The 13,379-nt window shown below is 45.7% G+C and overlaps 1 protein-coding gene and 1 pseudogene across 1 annotated transcript in view; one reads left to right on the top strand and one right to left on the bottom strand.

Moving 5' to 3' along the window:
• Positions 1 to 13,379, bottom strand: part of LOC126456677 (uncharacterized) — a 726,929-nt gene that overhangs the window by 270,300 nt on the left and 443,250 nt on the right. The window lies entirely within an intron of this gene.
• On the top strand, positions 3,922 to 4,039 carry LOC126458782 (5S ribosomal RNA; annotated as a pseudogene).

Genomic DNA, 13,379 nt, shown 5'->3' with positions numbered 1-13,379 from the left:
ATCGTAGCTCGGGCATGGATGTGTGTGATGTCCTTGGGTTAGTTCTAAGTTCTAGGGGACTGATGACCTCAGATGTTAAGTCTCATAGTGCTGTGAGCCATTTGAACCACTCAAAAATTCGGTGATGGAAGTGGTCGCGTAACATAGGGCGTCATTTTGATGCAGCATCCACTTGTCTACGATTTCCGATCTTACTCTATTCACCCTTTTCATGAGCCTTTCAAGGACATCTTTGTAAAATACCTGGTTGATAGTTTGACCTGGACAAACTAATCCTTTATGCACGATATCACTATTGTTTAAAAAGCAAATCATCGATGTTTCGATCTTTGATTTGGTCATTCGAGCTGTTTTCACTGGAGGAGATGTCTCATTGTGACACTCTTAACTCTTCCGCTTTGTCTCAGGGTCATAATCAAAAATCGAGGATTTATCAGCTGCGATCACGGGACTAAACCTTTCGTGGTCATTGGCAATCCTCTCAAGAAGATCAAAGCACACGCATCTTCGATTGTCCTGCCGTTCAGTCATTAGGTTTACGGCAAAATTTTGGCACAAACCTTTCGCATGTGCACATATTCGGCCGAAATTTGTTTTACAGTGAATGTGTTTAACAGGTTACCCATCATCGTCATTGTTGAAAGTCGGTCTGATCTCACAAGAGCACGCACACGCGCGTCGATTGTTGAAGTTGAATGCCTCCCTGAGCGAGACTCATCTTCAACACGTTCTCGGCCTCCCAAAAATGCTTTGTGCCAGCGGAAGACTTGTGCTCTTGAAAAAGTAATGTTCCCCATATGCCTTTTTCATCTTTCCAAAGGTCACAGTCGCGGATTGCCCAAGTTTAACACAAAACTTGCTTGTGTAACGTTGCTGCGGCGTTTCGTGACACACAACAAAAACACAACTTCATTGAAGGCGGTCTCAAAAATCACGTGACAGCTGTACCGATCTGAAACTCGGACTGAGCACCTGCAAAAGATGAACACACCGGTTTACACAAGTAGTACAACACTGTGTTGACAAATCGCTCGCAGTGTTGTCAGTCTCATTACTTTCCTCACATATCTCGTATGTAAATAGCATCATTTATGAAAGTGGCAAGATTGGACTGAGTAGGTTTGGAATTTGTACGGGCGCTGATAGCCGCGCAGTTGAGCGCCCCACAAACCAAACATCATCAGCCTATCTAAATTATTAGAGTTGCAGTTCTGTGGCACGTAGAAAGGTTACCAGAGGTGTTCAGTGTTGGTGTTCAGGCCTGATACGGCATATAAGGGGTGTGAAGAGCGACATACGCTGGGTAATCATTGTGAAAGACAAGGAGGCCGGACTATGGGAATTACGGTCGCGAGAGATGGCCGACGTTAGCGTTAACACCTCAACACAAATGGCTGCGTTTGCTGTTGTACCGTTCTTTGCTCCATTTAATTATATTAAAGTCTCCACCCTTTTGCGTGTCACGTTACAAGACGCCAACAGGTCTTAGACATGTATGAATGAAATGAAGTCCCATGCTTCTTTACAGAGCGTAGGGGAACGATGCGGGAGACCCGCTCCGCTTTACTAGGCAAGGTCCTAGTGGAGGTGGTTTGCCATTGCCTTCCTCCGACCGTAATGGGAATGAATGATGATGACGAAGACGACACAACAACACCCCGTCATCTCGAGGTAGGATGAATTCCTGACCCCGCCGGGAATCGAACCGGGGACCTCGTGCTCGGGAAGCGAGCACGCTACCGCGAGACCACGAGCAGCGGACGGTTCTTATACATACTATGTTCGAATTTTTGTTAGAATACGGGAATGTCGTAAGTATATTAGTCAAGTGTCCATAATGCCTGCTTCTATTTGTTGTCAAATGTGCTGTCGAACAAAAAATCTTGGAGTAAAACAATATGAGTTGAAGGTTCTGCTTTTTGCTGAAGATAACTCCTGGCGCAGCAAATGAAAGCAGCAGAGCGATGTTCCATTTTTTTCCCAATTACACTACTGGCCATTAAAATTGCTACACCAAGAAGAAATGTAGATGACAAACGGGTATTCATTGGACAAATATATTATACTAGAACAGTCATGTGATTACATATCCACGCAATTTGGGTGCATAGATCCTGAGAAATCAGTACCCAGAACAACCAACTCTGGCCGTAATAACGGCCTTGATACGCCTGCGTATTTAGTCAAATAAAGCTTGGATGGCGTGTACAGGTTCAGCTGCCCATGCAGCTTCAACACGACACCACAGTTCATCAAGAGTAGCGACCGGCGTATTGTGATGAGCCAGTTGCTCGGCCACCATTCACCAGACGTTTTCAATTGATGAGAGATCTGGACAATGTGTTGGCCAGGGCAGCAGTCGAACATTTTCTGTATCCAGAAAGGCCCGTACAGGACCTGCAACATGCAGCCGTGCATTATCCTGCTGAAATGTAGGGTTTCGCAGGGATCGAATGAAGGGTAGAGCTACGGGTCGTAACACATCTGAAATGTAACGTCCACTGTTCCAAGTGCCGTCATTGCGAACAAGAAGTGACCGAGACGTGTAACCAATGGCACCCCATGCCATCACGCGGGGTGATACGCCAGTATGGCGATGACGAATACATGCTTCCAATGTGCGTTCACCGCGATGTCGCACCCAGGTTCGTCGTTGAGTACACCATCGCAGGCGCTCCTGTCTGTGTTGCAGCGTCAAGGGTAACCGCAGCCATGGTCTCCGAGCTGATAGTCCATGCTGCTGCAAACGTCGTCGAACTGTTCGTGCAGATGGTTGTTGTCTTGCAAACGTCCCCATCTGTTGACTTAGGGATCGAGACGTGGCTGCACGATCCGTTACAGCCATGCGGATAAGATGCCTGTCATCTCGACTGCTAGTGATACGAGGCCGTTGGGATCCAGCACGGCGTTCCGTTTCACCCTCCAGAACTCACCGATTCCATACTCTGCCAACAGCCATTGGATCTCGACCAACGTGAGCAGCAATGTCGCGATACGATAAACCGCAATCGCGATAGGCTACAATCCGACCTTTATCAAAGTTTGAAACTTGATGGTACGCATTTCTCCTCCTTGCACGAGGGATCACAACAACGGTTCACCAGGCAACGCCGGTCAACTGCTGTTTGTGTATGAGAAATCGGTTGGAAACTTTCCTCATGTCAGCACGTTGCAGGTGTCGCCACTGGTGTGAATTCTCTGAAAAGCTAATCATCTGCATGTCACAGCATCTCCTTCCTGTCGGATAAATTTCGCGTCTGAAGCACGTCATCTTCGTGGTGTAGCAATTTTAATGGCCAGTAGTGTAACTTGTTAAGTTCCTTTTTAGACATCCCGACCCTTTCTCTCAAAAATACACATTAAGATACACATAATACCCGAGTGCGAAAAGGTGTTTCAAGAGTGTTTATAAGAGAAAGACGATTCATTTTGCATTCACAACCAAAGCACGGTTTAGTTTCATTAACTACTGCATGTGCAAGTGCATCCTTTCCATAGCTGGTTGTGCATCACTTTAAATTTCGGTATAGTGGCAACTTACTCGCAGCATGAGACTGTGAGCCACAGTATTTTGCTGTTTCCACCTGCCGTGGGCTCTGTCATTTACGCACCGTTACAGCTTTCGCCATACTTCTCTGGGTTGGAGCTGTGTTGCCTACACAATGGCTCCGATTACAATGGTTTCTGACACAAAGGCATCTGCGTCCTAACAGCCGCACTCGCAGAGGCACTTCAACTTGCGATATGAAAGGAGAAACGAGAATGTTGGTGGGTCGCCAGGCAGAACATATGTCGAAAGGGCATACTAGATTAATATGGTCTCGACATATTCTCACTGATATTCCTCAGATCGGCAGCCTGTTCTTCTACGCTGAAAGCACTTTAAAGTTCTTATTTTGATTCTCTCTATTATTTAATGGGGGCAACGGCCTTGCCGCAGTAGATACACCGGTTCCCGTCAAATCACCGAAGTTAAGCGCTGTTGGGCGTGGCCGGCACTTGGATGGGTGACCGTCCGGGCCACCATGCGCTGTTGGCCTTTTTCGGGATGCACTCAGCCTCGTGATGCCAATTGAGGAGCTACTCGACCGAATAGTAGCGGCTCCGGTCACAGACAACCATCATAACGACCGGGAGAGCGGTGTGCTGACCACACGCCCCTCCTATCCGCACACTCATCTGAGGATGAAACGGCGGTCGGATGGTCCCAATGGGCGACTTGTGGCCTGAAGACGGAGTGCTATTATTCAATGTGCATTTTATTAATGTGATTGCGTATTATTGTTAATTTATTTTTATTTATGGTGTGGTTTAGCGATTCCTTTTAAATGTTTACTCCTTTTATTTAAGTCCTTTTAATTATGTTTGCCGGTGGTTGTGAAGTCTCTATTGCTTGCTGTTCTCCGTAATTTAAAGACTACGGTAATACCACATTTGTTTCGCAGCAGCAGATCTCGTTGAGTCTCCTTGCTGGAACTTCTCCACCTGAAGTCGCTAAAGATAATTTATGGCTCTACGGAAATCGATAGGTACAGCCAAGTGCCATGCTGTGTCATGAGTGTGGAATGTGGCGTCCAACTTAAGTTCGTGAAATTATTTAGGTCTTCGGAGAAACATTCTTGACGAATTCCAAAACCGTGTAAAACTGCAGATGCGCACCATCAGACCACATAACACTTCCGAACGACTAGCGTCGTTATAATCACTGAATATTTCTTTTGAAATGATTAAGGGTTATGAACTCTACGAATCTGATACTTCTTTTGTGCTTTTATATGTATTTAACTTCTGCGATACCATAAAACATACATTACTGCCTTAATGGCAGTTTCCAACAATCTCCTCTCAATCCGACATAGAACATCTCTCTTCCAATGTCCAACATGGAATAGTTATCTCTTTGCCATAGCTTAATACAGTCTGTATATCTGTGTTATCGAGTTTTCACGGAGATGCTTAAATTCCACAGAGTATTTATCTCTCGCGCAGGTACTTTACAGTTATCGTCGTATTAATAGTCCATCGCACTTTGTCTATTGGTTTTGGCACCACAATACGCTACGGCATTCTGATGACTTGCGTCCGTCCGGTTTTTTTATTTATGTTAATCGTAGTGGCGCGAGTCCGTGATCTAGTAATCAAATTAAGGCTTCGCTGATGAATTTTTTTAACAACATTAAACTACAAAACTGAAGAGAATAGTTAAAAAAATTCCAGTGTGAATTCTCGCTCAGCTGATGAATTTGCGCTAGTTCCAAAATTCCTGGCAGATTAAAACTGTGTGACGGGCTGGGACGCGATCTCCGAAACCCTTGTCTATCGTGGGCAAGTGCTGTGCCGATTAAGCTAGCCAGGCAGGGCTCGCGGCCTACCCTCTTTGCCTCTTCCAGTAGTGCCAGTCCCGTAAAGGAACAGAAATTTGGAAAGTAGCAGAGAGGCACTGGCGGAAGTACAGCCGTGACGGCCGAGACGCACCTGACTTTCTCAGTCGGAGGAGCGTTTTCCTGTGGAAGACTAAGGTTCGGGTTTCGAGATCCGGTCCAGCACACGTTTTTGATCTATTAAGGAATTCTGAGTGACAAGTTATTCTTCCTGTGACACAGAAATTTAAAATGTCAAGAGAAACAAACCCAGATCCCAGCCGTACAACTAGCGACAAAGAAAATCGAAGAACAGAACAGAAAAGCGGCGGTAAATTAAAATACCAAACTCTTAATGATAAAGTAGGATGTATAGAATTTTCGAATTTCAGCCGTTCGGCATTTATTCAATGGAAGAGATGTTTCACAATAGCGAAGGTCAACAAGGTCAACAATTACTACGGCTCGCAAACGGTAAAAACTTCAGGAGGCAGTTTTATTTTAAAGTCGCGTATCAGATGCAACAGATAGAAGGCGCGTCACCGTCAACAATGACCGTTGCCTCATTGCTCAATGAGAAACAAATTCTACGTTTGTTACTTTGAGTTTCACATATTCCATCATTCTATTCAAATGCCGGGGCCAATAACGCGTCACCACCGAACGACTAACCAGAGGAGCACAAATCTTCACACTTCACGGAATAATGCAGTAGCCATTAGTTACTCAAAGGCAGTAATGAGTCAGGACTGGAGTCGTGCCAAGCTCTTAACAATAACTGCATCCCTCTCATGACACACAATGCCCGGCATTGTTTCGATATCGGCAACATGATTCGACAAAACGTGGACTGTAGAGAAGGCTGAATGCCGACCCTATCGCGAAATCTGCGCTCGAGTGCACAGCAATATCAAACCGCTGTAAACAGAAGCAGGGTTCGTGACGAATCTATACTGGCGTGCAAGCGAGGCGCATAGCTGATTTCAGCAGGAGGTCGAAATGCTGGCGCAATTTGTGGCGGATTGGAGCGGCATTGTGCGGAGCGCGGTTTCACTGCGGCGACAATAAGGTCGCACCGCTGGCGCCGGGTGCCTTGTCTATTAAAGGCGGCCAGCGGGTAGTTTGCGAACAGAGTGGCGAACGAATTGGCAAATTATCGGCTGTCACTAGTTGATGGAAATTTTATGCACAAAAGCACCCGTCTCAAACTGGAGGACTTGTATTTGTATGCCGAACTTAACACAGGTACGACCTATCACACTTTCGCTGGGTGTATCGCTGTCAAGTAACACTGCTCGCTGAAGCTTAGGCCATATATAGGAAGAAGTGCTACAGCGTAGTTCAGAAAGTAACGAAAATAAAAGCACAGTGAGACGAGATAAACAGAAATGACGCTTTTACTCAAGGGCAATAATCATACTGATCTTCTCCTGGACGTTACAAGAGACGGGGCGTGGTTTTACTAGGTCTGTGATCGGCACGGGCTGCAGTAAATGCTCTGCAAGATTCTCCAAAGCTGGGACCGCTACGGTCGCAGGTTCGAATCCTGCCTCGGGCATGGATGTGTGTGATGTCCTTAGGTTAGTTAGGTTTAAGTAGTTGTAAGTTCTAGGGGACTGATGACCTCAGATGTTAAGCCTCATAGTGCTCAGAGCCATTTTAGCCTCATAGAAAGTTTGAAGTGGGACACACTTGCAGACACACGAAGCGCTAAACGAAAGGGGCTGCTCACTAAATTCCGAAATCCGATCTCCGCCGAGGATGTAGAGCATATATTATTACCACCTACTTACAAATCGCGCAATGATCACCATTCAAAGATAGGGGAAATTAGAGCTCGTACTGAGGCGTTCGGACAATCTTTTTTCCCTGGCGCGATCCGCGAGTGGAACAGAGGGGGGGAAATATGACTTTGTCGCGAATTGTGCCCTCTGCCACACACCGCTTGGTGGCTAGCGGAGTATATATATGTAGATGTAGAGTGAAAATGTGTGCATTAACCACTGCGCACGGCGGACTCTGTGTTTATATCGGCACGCACCTCTGCTGATCCACACTCCCGCCCAGCGCTACCTCTCCGCAGTCCCTATCCATGTCTTCCACGCTCGCTTCAAGAAAACATCGTTTAGGGATGAGTGAAATCAGAAGGTAATTTCCCCTTCAGAGGCGCGAGCAGCACCGCACAGTGGCTTCGGCGAGACAGAAGAGGGGCGTTGCGGCTGGCGGCGTGACGGCAGGTGGCTGCCGACGTCATCTGTGACAGGCTGCGTCCGTGGCGAGCTGTCTCATAACGGCGCTGCGCTCCTCTCTCCCGCCTTGTCAGACACCTGCCGCAGGTCCCGTTTGGCGACAAATGCCAGCCGCCAAGCCCGCACGCCGTTCTCGTCTCACACCAGCCGCACCAGCCACGGCTCTCGTAAAGAACCCAAACGTACCACCAGTCTAGCAACTGGTATTCGAAAAACCGACCGCTTAAAATCGACACCAGTATTTTTCGGTATTTGTTTGGTCTCGCCTACAACAGATTTTTTTTAAATTTTACTAATAACCGAGCAAAAAAAAAAAAAAAACTGATTAACCACAACAGCAGTGCTAAAATACAATGAAGGCTTTCACGACCGGATGGTACTGTTGTTGATAATTCTTCCGGGTTATATGGCCGTGGTCCATGGAATACTTCTATTCCTTACGTTTCGTCCAATACTGCGTTGGACATCCTCAGAGGTATGGCTGGTTCTGTTGAGTCCTGCCGACTGACGAGTCGGGCGTCGGAGAGCGGCCCAAATACAGAGGAAAGTGGGCGTGGTCTAGCTTGCACATAGTAGCAGAGAGAAAACTAGTCGAAGATAAAATGTAACTATCGATAAAAGAGGTGTAATCAAAAGTTTAGTGGACAGGGCAAAACGGGTTTGTACGCCGGAACATCTGGATACGGAACTGAATCATCTGAAACAGGCCTTCGAAAAGAATAGGTACTCAAACAAGGAAATTAATAGAGTCTTAAGACCTAATTACAGCAGGCCAAAGGACAAGGATGGTACAGAACAATGAAAGAACACGGTGTCTTTACCTTTCATTAGTAAGGTTACAGATCGAATCGGCAAAATTTTGCTGAAACATAAAGTGAAACTTGTATTCAAACCTACCAGAAAAATAGGACAAGTACTTCGTTCTGTTAAAGTTAGAAGGCCACCATTATCATCTAGCGGTGTGTATACAATTCCGTGTACCTGTGGCAAGGTCTATATTGGTACTACGAAAAGAAGTGTGAAGACGAGGGTAAAGGAGCATAAAAGTCTTTGCCGACTGGGTAAAATAGATAAATCGGCCGTTTCGGAACATGCACTTCAGTCCGGTGACCATGCAGTTAAGTTTTCTGAAACTACAGTTTTAAGTGCTACCACGAACTATTATCCACGACTGTACAGGGAGGCTATTGAAATTTATAAACATGAAGATAATTTTAATAGAAAAGAAGAGGCCTTGAAATTAAGCGAGATATGGACAGTGGCGTTACAGAATCGATAAGTGTTTTTTATCTATGACGGACTATTATCGATAGTTACATTTTATCTTTGACTAGTTTTCTCTCTGCTACTATGTGCGAGCTAGACCACGCCCACTTTCCTCGGTATTTAGGCCGCTCTCCGACGGCCGACTCGTCAGTCGGCAGGACTCAACAGGACCAGCCATGCCTCTGAGGATGTCCAACGCAGTATTGGACGAAACGTAAGGAATAGAAGTATTCCATGGACCACGGCCATATAACCCGGAAAAATTATCAACAACAGCAGTGCTAAAACTTTTCGCTTTTAAGCAAACCCTTTTTATCTTTTTTATCAGTTTCAACATTTTGTCGACAGGGAAGCAGTAAAATGTTTATTAACGATTCTGTCAACAGCCGTAGTATTTATACTGGGCACCTAGTTCGGACCTTACAGACTCATTTTCTAGCCTGGCCTGCTGAGGCTGCACTGACAGTGCCTGAGCCTAACATCAAGGTGCCAACACACGTTTGCATAACGAATGCCACAGTCCGCGCATGCCTCTTACCAAGTCAAAATCTAACTGGTACAGAACTCACTATCATCATCAGTGTTCTGCCAAAAGGCAGGTTTTCACATGGTAGTTCTCCAGGCTGTCCGGTCTTCTGCCATCCCCTTCAGGTCTGCATAATTTCCTCTTCCCTTTATGTCGTCAATCATCTTGCGTCTCCTTCTTCCTCTCAGTCTTCTCCCACAAACCAGTCCTTCCAAACCATCTGCTAGCAAGCACTCCCTTCTCAGTGAATGTCCCAACCAGTTCTTTTTCCTTTCTCTTACAACCTTCAGCAGACATTTTCTCTCACCAACCCTTTCCAGTATTCTTTCATTACTCACTCTTTCCATCCAGCTTATTCTCTCCATTCTCCTCCACATCCACATCTCAAATGCTTCTAACCTTTTCTCATCCTCTCGTCTCAACGTCCATGTTTCTTCCTCATATAGTGCCACACTCCAGACAAAACATTTGCCAAGCCTTTTCCTTAGACCTTTATCTAATTTGCCACATAAGAGTCTCCTGTTTCTGTTGAATGCGTAACGTCGACTTCAGCATTTCGGCCGAGCTCACCGAGCCAGTCGTGTGCCGGGGTGGGCCCTGACATAATCTATATACATACGAGGTGCATTCAAGTTCTAAGGCCTCCGATTTTTTTTCTCCGGAATGGAAAGAGATAGAAACATGCGCATTATTTTAAAATGAGGCCGCGTTCATTGTCAATACGTCCCAGAGATGGCAGCACCGTACGGCAGATGGAATTTTACCACCAGCGGCGAGAATGAGAACTGTTTTAAATACTTAAAATGGCGACGTTTACCTTACTTGAACAGCGTGCAATCATTCGTTTTCTGAATTTGCGGTGAAACCAATTGAAATTCATCGACAGTTGAAGGAGACATGTGGTGATGGAGTTATGGATGTGTCGAAAGTGCGTTCGTGGGTGCGACAGTTTAATGAAGGCAGAACATCGTGTGACAACAAACCGAAACAACCTCGGGCTCCCACAAGCCGGTCTGACGACACGATCGAGAAAGTTGAGAGAATTGTTTTGGGGGATCGCCGAATGACTGTTGAACAGATCGCCTCCAGAGCTGGCATCTCTGTGGGTTCGGTGCACACAATCCTGCATGACGACCTGAAAATGTGAAAAGTGTCATCCAGGTGGGTGCCACGAATGCTGACGGACGACCACAAGGCTGCCCGTGTGGCATGTTGCCGAGCAACGTTGACGCGCAACGACAGCATGAATGGGACTTTCTTTTCGTCGGTTGTGACAATGGATCAGACGTGGATGCCATTTTTCAATCCAGAAACAAAGCGCCAGTCAGCTCAATGGAAGCGCACAGATTCACCGCCACCAAAAAAATTTCGGGTAACCGCCAGTGCTGAAAAAATGATGGTGTCCATGTTCTGGGACAGCGAGGGCGTAATCCTTACCCATTGCGTTCCAAAGGGCACTACGGTAACAGGTGCATCCTACGAAAATGTTTTGAAGAACAAATTCCTTCCTGCACTGCAACAAAAACGTCCGGGAAGGGCTGCGCGTGTGCCGTTTCACCGAAACAACGCACCCGCACATCGAGCTAACGTTACGCAACAGTTTCTTCGTGATAACAACTTTGAAGTGATTCCTCATGCTCCCTACTCACCTGACCTGGCTCCTAGTGACTTTTGGCTTTTTTCAACAATGAAAGACACTCTCCGTGGCTGCACATTCACCAGCCGTGCTGCTATTGCCTCAGCGATTTTCCAGTGGTCAAAACAGACTCCTAAAGAAGCCTTCGCCGCTGCCATGGAATCATGGCGTCAGCGTTGTGAAAAATGTGTACGTCTGCAGGGCGATTACGTCGAGAAGTAACGCCAGTTTCATCGATTTCGGGTGAGTAGTTAATTAGAAAAAAAATCGGAGGCCTTAGAACTTGAATGCACCTCGTATAGTGCCTGTTCTTTCGGAATAGTCGAAATGCCGCGAGTAAGGAGGCTAATGAACAGGGGCACTACATCAGTAATGTGTGTTATAAGATGAGAATCAGGATGTGACGGCAGGAGTCCTTGGGTAGTCCATGCGGTTGTGGTGACCACAATGTCCGGATGGCGTCGTGGTCAGTGCATCTGCTTAATAAGCCGGAGATCCGAGTTGGAGTTCTGGCCCGGCACAAATTTTCAACTTGCCCCATGGACATAAACAAATGGCCACCGGCAGCTAACGTCTTTAGTTTCTTTAACATTACTGCCGGCAATAGCCCAGGCGTGCTACATTGTCACAATGTTGTGGTGAAGCGAGAGAGTTCTGCTTGCGTCTTTTCTACTTCCGGTGCGTTTCGTGCAGTGCAGGCCTGGCGGTGAACTTGGTGAAGCGCCTTGAGAAGGAAGTTGGCTTCAGTAGACCAGAAGTCTGGCACATGACATCGAAGACTATGAATCCGTTACTCCAGAGCGACCGTAGAGCAAAATTATTCGGTGAGAACCTTACGTTCAGCTTGTTGCCGTGGTCGCTTTGGATCTCACCCGAAGGTTGGTTCTGGAAGTTTACCTTTTCTTCTTTACATGGTTAAGATCATACCTGTGTGTTTAGAGTATCATCTAAATATTATTGTGGATGATAACATTTTACCGGTATTTACTGTATACATCTTTTTCTGGGTCTGTTACTAACGTTTGAGTACCGTTTTTAACTTATTACCCCTGCTAGGGGTCCTTTAATAACCATCGTTTTTTTTTTTAAGTTATTGTGATAATTCAGGGAGTATCTAAGCAGAACATAGTTGAGCGGCGCTTAACCATAGCTATCTTTTATTCATACTCATTTCAGATGTTTTCAGAGCGTATCTGACGTAACGCCTCGCTTGTCTGACTGGCATCTCTAGCATTTTTGTTAAAGCCAACTGTTACTACTTGTATAAACTAGTTTCTTAACGATTTAAATGCTCTTGCTCTTTTTGACTGCTGTTCTCTCTCTGTTTTAGTTCTGCATCATTTCTTGTCCTGACTAATGTGAAGATTGTTATTACTATTGTAAGGCTCTAGTTGGCTTGGTATCAAGTAACGCATTATCCCGTTGCCTGGTTTGATGCTTATGCCTGGGAAACTAATTGTTTCAGAGATGCGTCTGTATTAGTCAAGCATTAACGCAGTTATCTCTCTTTCATTGTGCTGAGGTCAGAGTTTTTTTATTAATTCAACTTGTCATTCGAAGACCTTTATTGTTTCTTAATTTCACAAATATTTTCTAACAAATGAAATAAGTAAGCGTTGTTCTGTAGATTTAGTAAATATCAAGATCAGTTTTCAAAGCGAATTTTGTTATATCGAATTCGATGTGAAAAATCCTTTTTATTTTGGAGAAGGCCAAGCTAGCTTGGGTTAATAAAATTGTTTATGCAAATATCCTGGTTAATAACTGTGCTTATTCGTGGTCTGGCACCTTGCCATTCCACGCTATCTCCTTGTTTCCCATCAAATTTCGTCCAACTTAGGTAGGAACGGTTTCGAATGCCAAGAACAATATGCACGACTACTGTATTATTTACCGTGGAGCTTATTCTCACTGACACGTGCAAAGGATCGCAGTGGCATCACACTTGATAATCGTAAGCAGGACAGATTTTCGTCGTTGGCAATTTGTAGACTAAAATTTTCTGCTTTGTGTGGAGCTCGATCGCCAGTGTGTCTGTTGTGCAGCGCGATTCAAAGGCTCGGAAATTAAGTAGAAAAGCGAGGATCCAGAGAATACAAGAGTAAACGCGGGTCTCCCTTCGGGACCGGTCGGCTGTAGCGCTGTCTTTTGCAGAGCCGGAACGAACGAAATTGGCCCGGCGGAGAAGAAAGGCAGTTCTGGAAGTGGCCGCCCGTTGTTCATAAATAAACAAAGAACTCGGAAAGCGCAGGGAGTCTTTATCAAAAGAATATCCTGCAATGAGAGCGAGCGAATACAGCCGATGGTAACTCTTTGTACTGACGTCTTTTCAGTTCATTCAG

This window comes from Schistocerca serialis, chromosome 2, assembly GCF_023864345.2.
Source record: "Schistocerca serialis cubense isolate TAMUIC-IGC-003099 chromosome 2, iqSchSeri2.2, whole genome shotgun sequence".
NCBI classification, from domain to species: domain Eukaryota; kingdom Metazoa; phylum Arthropoda; class Insecta; order Orthoptera; family Acrididae; genus Schistocerca; species Schistocerca serialis.
This window is presented reverse-complemented; position numbering and strand designations above follow the sequence as displayed.